The sequence below is a fragment of the Heterocephalus glaber genome, unplaced genomic scaffold (genome assembly GCF_053883595.1).
Source record: "Heterocephalus glaber isolate CG9 unplaced genomic scaffold, H.glaber_assembly_v1.0 deba00001606, whole genome shotgun sequence".
In the NCBI taxonomy this organism is placed as follows: domain Eukaryota; kingdom Metazoa; phylum Chordata; class Mammalia; order Rodentia; family Bathyergidae; genus Heterocephalus; species Heterocephalus glaber.
Genome location: NW_028258377.1, coordinates 6,925,526 through 6,942,100, shown reverse-complemented (window position 1 = coordinate 6,942,100; position 16,575 = coordinate 6,925,526). Strand labels below are relative to the sequence as shown.

The following is a 16,575-nucleotide window of genomic DNA, read 5'->3' as shown; positions in this document are numbered from 1 at the left end:
TCTTCCATACTGTGTGTTCTAGGGCCTAGTGATTTCTTTTCAAATTACCCTAAAGCAAATAGCATTGTGGACCATGAAAATCTAGAGCTGATAGAACACACACTTCCCAATAAACCTTCCTCAGAGAATATGAGGTAAAAAGCAGACCTGACAACTGGTCAGTTAAGCAGACATCAGAACGTAGGACATGATGTTCTCTCATTCTGAGCCTGGGTCATGCCTGAGGCCCGTAGTTGGCTGCACCCAACCTCTTGCCACATTCTCATGCGTTTTCCTTACATTCTGCCAGTTGGACTTTCCCTCTGCTCTCCTTGAAATCATTAGGCAGATTGGCAAATGTTCCATTCTATCAGGGAAAGAACAATCACCAAACACTTGTTTTACAACCCTTCTTCAATAAACCTTGGATTTGCTTCCTTCCTCAACTTTGGGTATGCTTATAATGAGCCCCACACCTCTACTTTTTTGTTGTTGTAGTTGTTCCAAAGACCAGCTGTTGGACTCACCATGCTTTGTCTACAGCAGCCCCAGAGCTAGCTCAGATTACTTTAGCAGAGAGATTTAATAGATAATCAATAAAGACAATTTTCACAGGCAAGGGAAAATACCTTTATCCATATTGAAATACCACTCCATTTTTTGCATGGCACTTTATCACCATAAAAGTGCATTGGCAGGTATTATTGGGCCATTTGGTTTTCAAAGCAAATCTCTACAACATAACTAAGTCATTAATGACGCCACCTACTCAACTCATGAGAAAACTGAAGCCCAGGGGAGTGAAATGGCTTGTTCATGTTCACACTGCTGATTAGTGACAGAGCCAGATCTCCACTCAAGAAAGTGAAAGAAGCCAAACAGAAAATAGGCATCAAGGATCAAAGGCAATGTCAACACAGACACTGAGGATAGTCGTAGGCAGGGCTCCTGGGAGGTATAGTGAGACCTGTGTCACTTCCGCATCTCTATCTTAATGACTATATATATATATATGTATCATTCATTTCTTGATACCATGGGCTTTTCCTTACATCATTTTCATTAAGAACTAAACAACAGTTCTCTGACCACCCCTACTTTTAGAAAGTGGTTGATTTGAGCCTTTCCCATGAGTGAGGAGGGAGGGAAGGAGTTGTGTTACTTTAACCATTTGCTTTACTGCTCAAGGACAGGGATGTGGGGTCCACAGGGCCTTTTGTAGACACTCTGAGCTCAGGCAGGATCATCAGTCACAGAGATTCTTAGGTTCTTAGGTTCAGGTGCTCCCTTGCTGGGACATGTGACTTGGGCACAGCTTGAGTCTTCAAAACTGGCCAAGCATTGCTGGGTCTGGGCCCGGAGATGCCCGCCCTCGTGCAGGCTCTTGGCCGGCCCTTGCAACTGTTTTATTTACCGTTTGGGACAATTCTCCACAGGGCTCAGGAAAGTGCATGCTGCTGCCACATTCAGCTCTGCTTCCTCTTCCAAGCCCTAATGAGGTGAGATAATGGATGCGGGAAAGTGTGCAAATGCAAATCAAAACAGAACATATGCTGCAGGTCCCTCTGTGAACTCTGAGCCAGTATGGGAAAGAAGAGAAAAATGCTTCGGAAATACTTGTAGACTGGAGAGTTCCTTAATCTCCTCTGAAGAACACAAAAAGCTGTGAAGCTGTTGCTCCCTGGCACCTTTGCAGCCCTGGCACAGAGGACAAGGAGCTAGTTTTGATGGCTTCTTAGGATTGCCTTTATTTCTCATTTGTCTTTACCCCAGAACACAAAACTAAGCCATCAAGGTAGAATGAGGAGGAGAAAGTTGGCACCATTTTGCTTCTGCAAGTATCTCAGTTTCCCTCTACGTGTAGGGAGGCCGGGCCCCGGGCTGAAGAAAACAGGCAGCCATGGGTCTATGAACCTCCACAGCCCAGCCTCCAGGCTCCCGCATTTTGGCTCTAGCAGCTCAGGCGAAGGGCCAAGCAGAGCTAGGCCTTCTGCCCAAGCCATTGCGTCAGTGGGCTCAGCAGGTTGCGCTGCTGGCCAGGGAAGTCTCCGCTTTCCGGAGTCCAGGGGATGGAGAAGCTGGCCTGGCACTGTTTTCCCCAGCCAAATACCCCACCGAGGGAGCTTTCAATGGGTTCTTTCTAAGCTCACTTGAGATTCTGAACAAGAAAGGGAAAGGAAGCCCACATTTCCCTGGGTTGCCTGCCCTGTGCCCCATCCTCACTTCAAGCCAGGATGGGCAGCACTATCATCACCATCTACACATGGAGAAAACAAGGAGACTCCAAACAGTCAAGTATACAGTGAAGGTGGGATGGAAACCCAGACCTGCCAGTCCCCCCAAACTTGTGATCTTACCACTGTACAGTAAAGCATTTCATTAATTTCACATATCCTGGTGTGGTCATGGCCTTCATCAACTGAGGTCTCTGAGACCAAGGTCCTCACGTCTATCAGGCAGCAAGAGTGATTCAGTTCCCTGCAAATGCTCATTTTGCCACCTCACAGATCTCACTTGGAAAGTGATCACAAGGTTTCTCCCCTCCCTTCCATAGTTCATTATCCCAAATTAGTCTCTAGGAATCAAAATGACAATGGTGACAAGCTTGACTTCACAAGTGTCAAACTTGTAACAGGCAATCCTGTTTGTCCAGAACTCTCAGAAAAATGGGGCAGAGAGTGCAGCTGATTTTGCAGAGCTGCTGTGGCGGTCCAAAACATCTTATCAGCTATGGGACCTAAGCTGAATTAGTTACCTACAAAAGCTGGAGAATGCCTAGCTTTGTGTTCCTCCTCCATGAATGGAGTGATAATAGCGTTAGCCCTTAAAGGGCTGTCAGGAGCATGAAACCTATTCCAAGGTTGATCCCAGAGGCAGACTGTCTCAGTGGTCCCCAATCTACTACCTGCCAGTTGTACAAATTTGGGCACATCTCCTGACCATGCTACACTTCAGTTTTCTCAGATATAAAAGGAAATTAATCATTGTGCTTACATAGGTTTTTATGAAGATTGTATGGCTAAACATTTTAAAGTGTTCTGAACAGTTCTGACTCAAAGTAGCGCTGTGTGAATTTAAATCAAAGTAAGTGAAAAATGCCACAAAATGTTTCAGTGACACTTAGGAAATGCTCTACGATAACAGACATATTTATGAGCAACTTGCAAAGATTCAGAATGTCATACCTCTAACTCCCAGCAGTAGTCACTCTTTAGGTTGTTAATTGAGCCATCTTCCCTTAGGAGCGTGAGTCACAGGTGTTTCTCCAGTGTATAGTATGCACCCAGACGGTAGAATGATTGAGGAGCTCTGTTTCCAAGCACCTTTCCTCTGGGTTTGATACTCACTGAATTAGCAGGCCTTGCCTCCCCACCCCTACACCTGGTTCAGTGACCCTGTCTGAGGCAGCCATTTCTCTAGACTGATATACAGGGAAGATTCCAGCAACAACAGCAGGCAGGCACTCTGGACACTCCTGAGGATGCCCACTCTGTGCCCACTGGCTCTGCTTGAAACTCAGCTGATTTCCCATCAGAGTGGAGATAATTGACCCCCTTGGCAACTGTGATGACTTGCAAAATCCTTTGATATAATGGCTAGACACAAACATGTTTATTCTGCTAAGAGTTCACAATACAAGAATAGGTCATGACCCTGCAGTTTGAGTTCCTGGATAAGAAATGATTGGGGACAGAGGTTGTTGCTCACGTTAAACATTACTTTGCTAAAGGTCAGCCAGCATGTCTTTAAACACACTTCTGTACAGATCTGCCCCTAATATTTGTAGGGCCCCAGACAAGAGAACAAATGTATGAAATGAATATGAATGAATATGTGCTACTTTCCTATCTTAATAACAATGAGATGATAAACTGGAGAAGGCCAGATTCATAATTAGAACACCTAGATTCCTCAGAATCTTGTACAGAAATACAGTTGCACTCCACGACCCTTGGCTCTATCTGTATTACCAGGAGCCTCAGGTGCTGAACACGAACACCACAGACCATGTATCCAAGCTCCATCCTGCAGACAGCCAGTCCTCAAACAGCTCTCAGACTTAGGAATTAGACCTGGTGCCTGTTCATCCTCCCAGGGACAGACCCAGCCTGCGTACAGCATAGGGTGGAGGTAGAGGGCTGCTTTGTGTAGAGAATTCCAGGGGCTTTTGTATGACGAACAGTCCACTTAACACTCAAACTCTTTGCCCTGTTGGAGTGAACATGGTCAGAGGAGATGAGACTAGGAAACTCTAAGGTAGAGGGACCCTCCTATCCAGACCTGATCGCTGTCATTCAAAATGTTCTGTGACTCTAGGAATGTGTATATTATATGAGTATGTCTACCACATTGTCTCAAACTTATATTACTCTCCTTTACGACTGTTACTCAAACCTTGAAGTCTTCTGCCTCTCTTCTACAGGACTCCCAACAAGTCTACATTACTTGAAGTTCAATATCACTGGTCCTTGAGAATTTTATATTGTGGAAGCCATAGGGTGCTTGACAGGGACACGGCGTGTGGGAGCCTTTTTTTTAAAGCACTCCGCCTCCTTGATCACATCTCTTTCAATAGGACATTGTTCCAGAAGGTCTCATTTCTGTCCTGTCTCCTATAATACCCCTGAGAACCAGGACCCTGGCCTTCTGATGCCAGTTTAGCCACTAACCAGCTTTAATTAGTGCAAGTTGCCCATTTTTCTATGATTCTTGCTCCTTTTGGTGGTAGTGTTGTTTTCTTTTGTACTTTTCTAAAAGGATAAGTTATGGAGATCCATACTGAAGATTTTAAAATTTAGACTACTAAAGGAAATCACTTGTTTCTGGTAAGGTGCACCATGGTAAGCTTAGAATCTCTGCTGATAGCTGCATTTACAGGTCATAAAAACACTGAACAAAAACACTTCTAAGAAATCATTTGTTTTCTGTCTGAAAGTGCTTTCTCCTGAAAGCACTTCTATTTTGACTATTTATTCCAGTGATGTACAATGCCCCACTTCTTTACTTCACCTCAGTTTTCCAATCAGAACAATGAGGTGATGGACTACAGCAGCAGTTCTCAGTCTTTTTTTTTTTTTTTTTTTTTTTTTTTTTTTTGTCTTAGGATCCCTTTACATTGTGCAGAATTATTGAAGAACCAAAAAAACCTTTTGTCCACATGGGCTACCTACCTTAATACTTAACATGGATACATGTTTTCAAAAACCTTACTTTTGCTCAAAAACAGAAATCTTATCATTGCCTACTAATATTTTAAGGATTTTTCTTTTAGTTAACAGGGTTACTTCTTTTATTTAAAAAAATCTGCCTATTTCCAAAGTCTGAAAACTATAGTTTCTCAGTCATTCTTTCAGGTAAAATATTATGCCATGTAGAATACTAGCTAGTTTAGCTTGCAACACTCTTTAATAAAATTGAAAAGGAGGCAGTACTCTCCAATTCATTCCTAGAAGCAAGAATTACCCTAATACCAAAACCAGAGAAGGAGCCAATCAAAAAGAACTACAGGCCAATCTCCCTAATGGCCATAGTCCCAAAAATCCTCAATAAGACACTGACAAACAGAATGCAACAAATCACCAAGAAGATTATATACCATAACAAGCAGAATTCATCCCAGGGATGCAAGGATGGCTCAACATATGCAAATCAATAAATGTAATGCATTACATTAACAGAGTCAAGGACAAAAACCACATCACAATAGATGCAGAAAAAGCATTTGACAAAGTCCAATACCCATTCAAGATAAAAACCCTATAGAAAATTGGAACAGATGGTCTTTATCTCAATCTAATAAAAGCCATCTATGACAAACCAGCAGCCAACCTCACACTAAATGAACAAAAACTGAAAGCTGTCACTCTAAAATCATGAACACAACAAGGATGTCCACTGTCACCACTCTTATTCAATATAATTCTAGAAACATTAGTCACAGCAATTAGACATGAGAAAGAAATAAAAGGAATAAGGATAGGAAGGAAGAAGCTAAATTATCATTCTTTGCAGATGACATGATACTGTAAATAGATGACCCCAAAAACTCCACCAAAAGACTTCTCAATTTCATAACCAAATTCATTGGCATAGGTGGATACATAGTCAATACTCAAAAATCAGTAGCATTTCTGTACACAAATAACAAACTCACTGAGAAAGAAAGTAGGGAAATAACACTTTTCACAATAGCATCAAAAAAAAATGAAATACTTAGGAGCAAATCTAACAAAGGAAGTAAAAGACTTTGACATTGAAAACTACAGTAACAGAAAAAGGAGATCAAAGAAGTTATCAGAAAATGGAAAGATATTCCTTGTTTTTGGATAGAAAGAACAAATGTAGTGAAAGTGGCCATACATCCAAAATTATTATACAAATTTAATGAAATTTCAATCAAAATCCCAACAGCATGTCTCACAGAATTAGAAAAAACAATCTTAAAATTCATTTGGAATCAGAAGAGAACTCTAGTAGCAAAAGCAATTCTGGGCAACAAAGGCCAGGCCGAACGCATCACAATCCCTGACTTGAAATTATACTGCAAAGCTACTGTGATTAAAAAAAACCAGCATGGTACTGGCAAAAAATCAGACCTGAGAATCAGTGGAACAGATTAGAAGATGCAGAAACAACTCCAAACATACTCAGCCACCTTATCTTTGACAAAAGAACCAAATACCTTCACTGGAAGAAAGATAGCCTCTTTAATAAATGGTGCTGGAATAATTGGCTTTCCACATACCAAAGCTTAAAAGTAGATCCATATCTTTCACCATGCACTAAACCAAAACTGAAATGGATCAAAGATCTAAATATTAAAACAGAAATACTGGAATTTTTTTAACTGAGTGTGGCCATAAAGAATATAAACCATGACTACTGGCTTGGTATCACTGCCTTAAACATTCTAAAGCATAAGCATTGTATTGATTAGGGTTCTCCAAAGGAACAGAATCACTAGAAGAAAAAAAAAGTGTGTGTGTGTGTGTGTGTGTGTGCGTGCACGCACATGTGTGTGTACCCAATGGCCATCCACGTGGTGGACAACCAAAAGAACCAGTATCAGCACTACCACCAGTATCTTCTCAGTCCAAGAAGCCAAACAAAAGGTACAAGGATGCAATGTGGGCCTAAGACTGAAGATCTAGAAGACCTGAAAACTCCCTGAAGAGTTGCTTGTGTGAGTTAGCACTGAAAGGCTAAAGAAGCTGGAGTCTGATGTCCACTGGGAATGGCAGTAGCAAAACAGACATTCATTTGAGCAGAATGGAGTTTTTCTAATGCAGGCCAACTTCCTCCTCCTTCCCTTTTATTCCATCCAGGCTGTAAAACAATTGGGCAGTGCTTCCCATAACCAGGATAGGTCTTGCCACCTCAGCTTACAGGCCTGCATGTTGACTGTCTCAGGAAATACCCCACAGATATACCGAAATGTGTGATTTACTAATCTGCTAGAGTAGCTTAATCTGCTACTCTACCGTCAAATTGGCAGTCAAGATTAACTTTTACAAGCACTTTGACCCTATATTGTTTGTGTGCCATTGACGCAGATGGCAACGAAAGGAAAAAGGCAAATAATGTGTAGCATCACAGACTTCCTGCAAGTGTCTTAGCAACTTTCAACATCTATAGACCACACTCTGAGAACTGTTGGACTAGATCAGACCTTGGGTCACTTGCAATCCTAACACTGTATGTTTGGCTCTTTGCTTCCTATTTGGGACAGCATGAAACTCGTGATTCTAATGATGTTGTGGGTCTTATGTGTCTCCCCTGAACATTCTTTTTCCTCAAACCTAATTACCAGAGGCCTTCTTGCTTTACTTAATTAGTTGTTTCCTCATTTCTCCACACTTAGTTCTCCTGCCTAAAAGAATTGCACAGTAGTTTCCACAATCTCTTTTTAATGTGTTCATTCAGTCATCTATTTAGCAATAATATTTAGTGAAACCGACTGCCTGCCTGTCATGCTCCCATTCAGGGGGATGTGTTGATAGGACATACAGCTCTTCTTCTTCAGAGTCCTTTGTCTCTCAGCAGAAATGTATATGTAAATAGAAGACTACAATGGAGTGCATTAAGGCTCCAAAGGAAATGAGTCCCACTAAAATTGCAATGTATAAAGGCAACTGGAGGGTAAAAGGCTGTGTGTTTGATTATACTTCACCACACACCAGAATCTAGACTGCTATCCAGAGAGCCTTTTCCTGGCTAGTGTCTGTAAATAACAAATGAAACAATATCTAGAATGCTTTCAGTTCAGCACTTTAGGAAGATGAGAAAAGGAGTCTTTAGGAGGAATTTATCTCACAGTTGATAACAACCCTGCCAGAATATTAGAATTACATGATATGCTCTTTTAAAATACCCTGTTTAAATGCTCCTGTTTAAATCAGTGATTCAGATTTAATTGGCCTAGGGCAGACCCTGGGCATCAATATGTTTTTAAAAGTTACCATAGGGTTTATGACCTGCAGCCAGAGTTGAGAACCACTGCTCCATAATGAGATTTATATAAAATTTTATTTGTTAAGGAATATTTGCCTGTTACCAATAAACTAAAAATTTCAGTAACAAAACAGAAAGTGCACCTGAACAGCCAGGAGCTATCCACACAAGTGTTGATTCAGGATCCTGGAAAATTGGCCCCACTATGTTTAATGCATAGCTTCCAAGTTTAGTGAGGGAGAAGGGAAAAAAATGCAGGTGCACATGGGAGGGCTTTATGGACCAGGACTGAGAAATATCCATCTATTCCGTCCACATTTGATGGACCAGAAGTCACTCACTTGGCCACATCTAACTGCAAAGAAAATCAGGAAATTTGGTTTAGTTTTGTGCCTAGGAAGGAAAAGAAACAAGTTTGTGGAAAGTCTACCTATCTCTACTACACAGGTGCTTATATCCAAATAACTGAGAAAATAAAGTTTTAATCCATAAATTCATGGCAGAGAATAAACAGAAATGTAGGGATGGGAGTCTGCAACTTTTAAGACATATAAACAAACCAGTCATCATGGGTGTGCCATAGTTTAATTCTGCTTTTAAGAAAAACAAAACAATGAAAATGTATGAGACAATTAGAAGACTGAATGCTGACTAGATTTTCAAAAGATATAGACTGAAATATTTACAGATAACGCAATCTAATATCTGGGATCTGTTTCAAAAATAATATAAAAGCAAAAGTAGATTCACCAGAAACAAAATTGGCCAAGATGTGACCCTTGTTGAAGTTGCATTACAGGTATACTGGTCTATTTTTTTATAGATGATTAAAATTTTCCACAACATGTCTTTCTGAAAAAAGAAGAGACTTGTGAGATTTGACTATAGTATTTACCCCTTTTCCCTGCGGAAGTACTGCTAGTTCTGCCCCAACCTTAGGGAATTGTCCCTCTGCTGGTCTGTCTAGATCTTATCTGAGAAGAAATACAATTTTTCCCTTATTGTATCCAAGCCATTGTATTAAGTCCTGCACTTTGCTGTCACTTGCCCAGCACAGAGTCACTGAGTCACCGATTTCTGCTGGAGGCTTCATTTACACAACACTGTCTGCAAGGTGGTGGTTGTGGTCAGGGACCTGAAGCTTCCTGCCTCTTGCTCCTCTGAGCCCCCTGTGCCCCTATTCTCTTCAGGAGTAAACATACAATGAAAGATGATTACCAGAAGTCCCTTTTGAAAAAAAGAATCATTTCTTACTTGAAAACAGAAAAAAAAAGTTGAACATACACAGGGATTTTTAAACACACCCCAAGAAACAGCACTGGAAAGAACTGTGTACATCATCATGAGTAATGCTGGAGAGGACAGTACAAGACTTCAGGTGGACAATGATGAAATCTATGAACTGATTCCCTTAGTCACAAATCAGATCCACAGTCAACAATGTGCTACAGTATCAGATCTTGCCAACTTTCCTGATTCCCAGGATACACCTTCAGCAATTCTCCCTATAAAGCTTGTTCCCCCAAAAGCCTTCCTCTGCCAGGAGATATACATCCCTTACCCATCTTCCATCTATGCCCACTTCTCTGTCCTCTCTATATGTAGTCAAACTTAAAACTCAAAGTCATTCTTAATTCTCCTTTATTTGTACTGGGTAGCTGGATTCCCGTGGAATCTTAGCTTTCTTCTCTGTCCTCAAGATCTTTCCCTTCTTCCACATCTTCACAGACATCCCTTGCCATTTGTATTCTTGAATTTTCTTGTAAAATTAGAAGGTTCAGGATTTAAAATGATACTTTGCTTTGTTGTCATTTAGTTCCCGACATACCTCATGCTAAGCCCAATTCCTTCAAATGAAGCCTGTCTTCTCTGCTTCTCCCCACAGGGGCATAATCTACATCGCCACTTCTCCACTTTAGCAACACCCGGTTCTGGAGAGCTTTGGCATGGAGTGACTAGACAGACATCAACCTAAGGAATTGGGCCAGTGGGTCACAGATAGCAAACCAATGTCATAACTTTGAAATTAATAATGAAATTCCATATTGTAAGTAATCTATTTTTCTTGTTATTCCCCTAGTTTTGAGTGAAGATTTGTGTGTAATTTTCAGACTCTCCTCTATCATGTTATAAGGTATTAAAAGAAAACTATGAGGGCCAGGGATTTAGCTCAGTGGTGCTGCTGCCTGCCTTGCAAGCGCAAGGTCCCAAGTTCAATCCCCAGTACCAAAAAAAAAAAAAAGAAATGTATGTGTGCTTACTCACGGCAATGTTAAAGGGGAAACAGTGCCATCTAGAGAGAGTGACAGAAGTAATGTAACTGAAGATGGTTAGGAGGTTGACAAATCTTAGAAGGTAAAAGTGAGAGTTTTTCTGAGTTTCTCTTCCCACTCCAATGCTAGTTCTGGATGATTGTATTTATTATTAAATGAATGACTCTTTACTTTCATCACTTCTCCAAATTCCTTATGCCAAATGCTTATGAAGGGAGCATCCACTGCATGCAAACAGAGGTGATACAGAATATACAAGAGAAAGAGGACAAATAAGGCAGCCTAGGAATTATGAAAATCAGCTACAGAACTATCTCTGCTACTAATGGGTTATATCACTCACCTAAACCTCTCAAGCTGTCTCTCCAAAAACATGACCTCTGAGCCCTTTTACATATTCACATTCAATATTATTACATTCCCTGTGAGTTATCATGTGTGTTTATGTGGACATATATATACTCACACATATATATCCCTCCAAAAAGGATATCTTCTTAACTTGTCATCTTTTTCTCTCTCTGAGGAATATGTATAATGGCATTAACTAATGCCAGACCTCATAGAAATGAAGATTAACTTATGCTTACAAGCCAAGAAAGTCAGTATACTTTTCAAAGCTTAGCATTCAACATGAAAAAAAACTAATTTGCTTTTGCAATATTTTCTTCTGTGTTTAACATTATGATTGAAGGCATTGATTCTAAAACTTGGCTGCTAGAGTGCTAATCTTAATCTTGCCACTTCCTCTGTAAAATTAGAAGAGTAGGAGAACCCAGGTGACATTGAGTGAGGCCTGAGGTATTTATGTTAAGGTCTTAGAACAGTGATTGGCATCTAGTGAGTGCTGAGTGAATGTTAGCTGTGATTCTCATCATCACAGAACCAAATAGAAAATTCTACAGGTTGATGGGTTTATAATACATATCTTTCACTTTGTCATAGCTTTTCTCCATGCCTGAATGGAATCACATCTTTTTAAAGAACATAGATATCTTTGAGAATCTAACCCATTTATTTGAATAGGAGAAATTCATAGGTGAAGCTGCACAATTTTGCAACCAATTTTGTAACCTTTATCAGGGGACACTGAAAAACAAGGTCCCTCAAAAAAACAGCCCCCGAATTGTTCCTTTCCAGATAGACACAGGCATAACCTTTCCCCTGCTCACCACATTCATATTCCATAACTCCCTGGTTCAAGAAAGGGCAACACCCATTTGCATAAGCCAGGACCCAGAAACCAGTTTTGAATCTTCCTTTCTCTTCATCTTCCACATCTAATAATTCAGCAACTACAGTCATTTCAACTTCCAAAATAGACCTAGACTTTGTTTTCCTCTTTCTGCCCTGTACCATGATCTAAGCCAGAACTATCCATCACTCTCCTGAATGCTCCAAGAGCCATGGTCTGACTCCTACAGTTCACTCAATAACATAATCATAGACCCTCAGAAAAGACGACCCTCAGATCATTTAGTGCATTGTATTTGTCATCTTCTGTGATTCTTACATATCTGGTGTTTCACGAATAATAATGCTTTGCCTTCCCTGTTCTGATGCTATTTCTAGAAAAATTTTCACTTTCTCCAGGATCAGATCCTGCTGGAAAAGTCTTTCTGCAACTCCTTGCTTTGCTCAAGGATTTTATCAATTTGTGTATGTCCAAGACAGGAGGGGAAGATGGACTGCTACATTAGCCAAAGTTAGTTTACTGGACAAAGTTTGCTACTTTTTGAAGAATATTTGATAGATCTCAGAGAATAAGCAGAAGGAAATCAAGGCAAAGGATGGCTGCATTTCCTTTCCTCAACAATCCTGAAGTTAGTAGCAGGGTGCCTGGCACTGCCATTTTCAATAATCATGAGCTGGATTCATGCATGAACTAATGAATGATTGAACAAGTGACTGAACAAATGCAACTGCTGGCTGTCCTACTTAGAAGCAGAGAAATAGGCTGTTCATCTCTTAAAAGTCTATGGCTCTTCATTAACATTTGCCACACAAAAAGCGCTAGAGATACTGCATGTGCCAAAGCAGAGCCAAAGCCATGTGGCAGCTTCAAGTCTTCCAGGAGTATCACCAGTGACAAATATCTTTCCAAAATTCTAAAGAATCTATAGAGAGCTGAGTCACCACAAAGCTCACCAAACCTACATATGCTACCACTGCATGTCTCAAGATAAGAAGCAGCCCATTTAAAATCTAACAAAACTAGGACCTAGTTCTTGTGGAGAACTGGAATCCTCTATGAAGAGAATTACCATATAATAACTTATTTCATACAGGGTAATTAATAGTCTCAAAGTGTTATACACATGGCAAAATGCCCATCTCAAAGGGAGAAGAGCATATGGTAACATTAAACACATTCATAACAAAGAAGCAAAGAATAGTTAAACAGAAGGCTTTGGTTCCTAAAGTCTGTATATTTGGAATATCCCCTATGGCAATCTAATTTAAAATTAGGACAGGTTTTGTGAGATAGCCTCATATTTGAGCAAGAGCAAGCACTGCCAATGACTATTATCAGAATACAAGCTCTCTCTTTTTTCCATCCATTTATTTGTTCCTTCCTCTAATCCTCCATGCTATCCTGCCATTGGCTAGAGTATGTCTAATAAACTCAGATTTCCTGAACTAAAATTACTAATATGAAGGAGCACTGTTTAAGTGATAGATACAAATGGCAAATAAGTGTATTGGGGAAAATAATGCCAGTTATGAAAGAAATGCAGTTTTAAAATAACAGATGCCATTTTATATTTATGAAGATTGCAAAAAAGAAAAAGTTAAATAATCATAACACTGAATTCTGGCAACAACATCAGTGAAACTACTTACATTGCAGTATATTTGACAAACCATCTCAAGAGCTATAAAAATATTCATACCCTTTGACCCAATAATCTTACTCAGGGATTACCTTTTGATTGAGCAACACAGAAATAGGAAAAAAGCATTACATACATGAAGAAAAAAATTTAAATATTTAGCATTAAGGAATGGTTAAAAGAAGTGTGATCAATCTGTTTACCAGGCTTTGGTACAGCCATTAAAACTCTGAAAGTACTCTGCTATAGTTGTCACTAAAAACGAAGAATACAAAATAATGAACTTCCAGAAAAGAACCTAGTTGTTTAAGGCTGTCCGGCCACCCTAACTTCAGGACATTTAACCACAACCAAGACCAATGCACTAAGAGAAGAAACTGTAAGAAGCATGAAAAACTATTTTTCTCCACAGCCCTAGCTACAGTTCTCAGATTTAAAAGATAATGAGATTAAGGACAATCAGAGTGTTTGCGAAGCAGACTTTCTTCTTGGGAAACTAACATCTATTTTAGTTTTTGTTCAGTGAAAGGGCACCGCAAGGAACTGACCAAAATTAGGTAGAGAACAAACATTTGCATGGAAAACCAATTTCAATAAAATAAGATTCACAGGCACCCTCAAACATGGCCCAAAATAGCAAACTATGAGGGAAGAAACATTTGTTTCCCTTGTTTTTCCCTTTTGGGGTGAGAAAAGTCCAAGTAGAGACTGAGTGGAATAATTCAAGAGAAGGGAAGCAGGGCCAGAGTGCAGCCTCCTCGCCATCTCCCTTAAGCGCTTTTCCCTACCCTGAAGTACCGTGTGATTTGCTGCTTGAAAAATCAGATCTTTTCAGTTCTCAAATAAGTTTGCTCTTTTAAGGTAAATTCTACAGGTAAACTTCCTAAAATTTACAGAATTGTTCATCACATTTAATCACAAAATATCTTAAGAGGCCTTTTTACCAGGCTTATTTCATTCCAGTAATTAAAAGTACATGTTTTGGTTTCTTCTTTTTCTGTATCACTGAATGCATTTCTTCCCTCGAAGTTTTCAGGGCAAGAAATAAATCACAAATCAGCATGGACAATTTTCTCTGAAGGTGTAGGGAAAACAACATACTGCTTCCTTTCCCTCGATGGTTTTTACACCGTGAATGTTTGGCAGTGGTCCTGCAAATTAAATCAAGGAGAAATTGCAGTTTAAAAGGTGATTCCTCACTTCAGCCTCTGGGTCCTTTGACCAGTTAGTCATTCTTTAACAGATTTTTTCTTAGTTCTTCTGCCAGGATCATATACCATCTAATCAGTGAATAGCACTGAAAAAGGGAATGAATCCATGTACACATAATTTTGCTTGTAAATTTTAGTTTTCCTTGAACACAAGGAGGAAGATCAGAGAATGAGACCACTGGTAAGGAGTCCAGTTATACTAAAACCCGGTATGAGAACCATAGCATTCCACAAAAAAACCAGGGACAACAGATAAGCTGAAGACACTCTTATTGAGTGAAAACAACAATATCCAATGTGTAAAATGTGTTATTGTTAGGATTGTTAGATGTTTCTCTCCTGTGCAGTTATATCAGAACTCTTGATTTTACCTTCCCATAACCAAATTTACGCATAACAACAAACTGTAGAATCTACATTTGTTGTTTACAATGGAAAATAAATTGGCACCAGATGGACTAACTGGTAGAAATCATTAGTACATTCTTCATAAATATGCTTTGCTAAAAACTATAAACCTTAAAAAAAAAAGCCATGTCCAAATGTTCAGGCTTATTGAGGTTGTCAGCCAGCTCTCAGGCTGAAGCTTGGATTGCTTTGGGTTAGAGGAGAAGCCCCCTTTATCTGTGGAGGGGGCAGGGGGGTGCCAAGTCCCCCGGTGGATGTCTGAAACTGTGGACAGTATCAAACCCTGTGGATATTCTCCATATACTATCTTTTTTTGTGTGCATACATAACTGAGAAAGTTTAATTTATAAATTAGTATCAACAGTGATAATAAAATAGAACAATTATAATAACATACTATAATAAAACTTATTTTGAACTTACAAATTATTTATTAATGGAATTTTTCCATTTACTATTTTTAGATCAGTTGGGTACAGATAACTGGAACCATGTAAAGCAGAACCACAGCTAGGAGGAGGTTCCTAAGCAGGAATGCAGCATTCACTCTTCAGTGTGTTCTGCAAACGGAGGCCTAATGAGCATCTCCCAGGAGTTCATCAGAAGTGGGAGTTCATAGGGCCCAGCCCAGACTTCCTTCATCAGCATCTCTGCAGGGAGGCTTGGAGTCTAAGAATTAACTGGCCACCCAGTATAAAATGTGAGAAGCACTAGCAAACAAGGCATTATTCACAAACAAATTTGCAACTCTGCTCTGCAAAACACTCTTAACTCTCTCCTGGTGCAGCCTGTGGCTCTCCCTGAGAGTTACATCCACAGCTTTCTAAGTGGGCTCAGCTCTGCACCTATGGCTATGGCTCAGCCACATTGTGCCTTAGTTTGAGATGCAAATTCTCAAGCACCAGAACAGCCAAAGAGTTCTTGCAGAAAGAGACTTTAATTCTCCATTACTTACTTAACCACCATCTGAAAAACAACAACAACAAAAGTTCTAAGCATAAGCCTGACCAGCTTAGTTAATCATCAAGAATTGGGTTCTGAAAGGCAAGATACCCCGGAGAGTGGAGGGAAAGATGTCTGAGGTCTGCACAAGAGGCCAAGACCCAGGGACAACTTTGGAGTTTATCACCCCACTCAGGGGGTTTGGACTTACATTTTCTGGGTCTCAGTTACTTCCAACAAGAGAGAAGGGTAGCAGATATTCTAGGGTAGGGGAGTGGACACCATAGGTCAAGCTCATCCTATACTACCAAGAAAAGTTATGGTGTACCACTAAACATTGTTAATTTACCTACAGATAGAAATAAAGTACCTCCTTGGTATGGCCAATTTCCAGATTAGGTTTGGTACTCAAGAGACTAAAGAATCAATACTGGGCTCCACCTTTTTACATTTCCATTGTGTGAAAACACAAGACAT

The 16,575-nt window shown here is 40.0% G+C and overlaps 1 long non-coding RNA gene across 4 annotated transcripts in view; it reads right to left on the bottom strand.

Annotated features, from left to right (window-relative positions):
• The window catches only part of LOC110344406 (uncharacterized), a 556,324-nt gene that overhangs the window by 281,498 nt on the left and 258,251 nt on the right, over positions 1 to 16,575 (bottom strand). For all 4 annotated transcript variants that reach the window (XR_015444734.1, XR_015444735.1, XR_015444736.1 and 1 more), the window contains exon 5: positions 3,165 to 14,688. This is a non-coding gene — a long non-coding RNA (uncharacterized LOC110344406). The remainder of the gene's footprint in view (positions 1 to 3,164; positions 14,689 to 16,575) is intronic.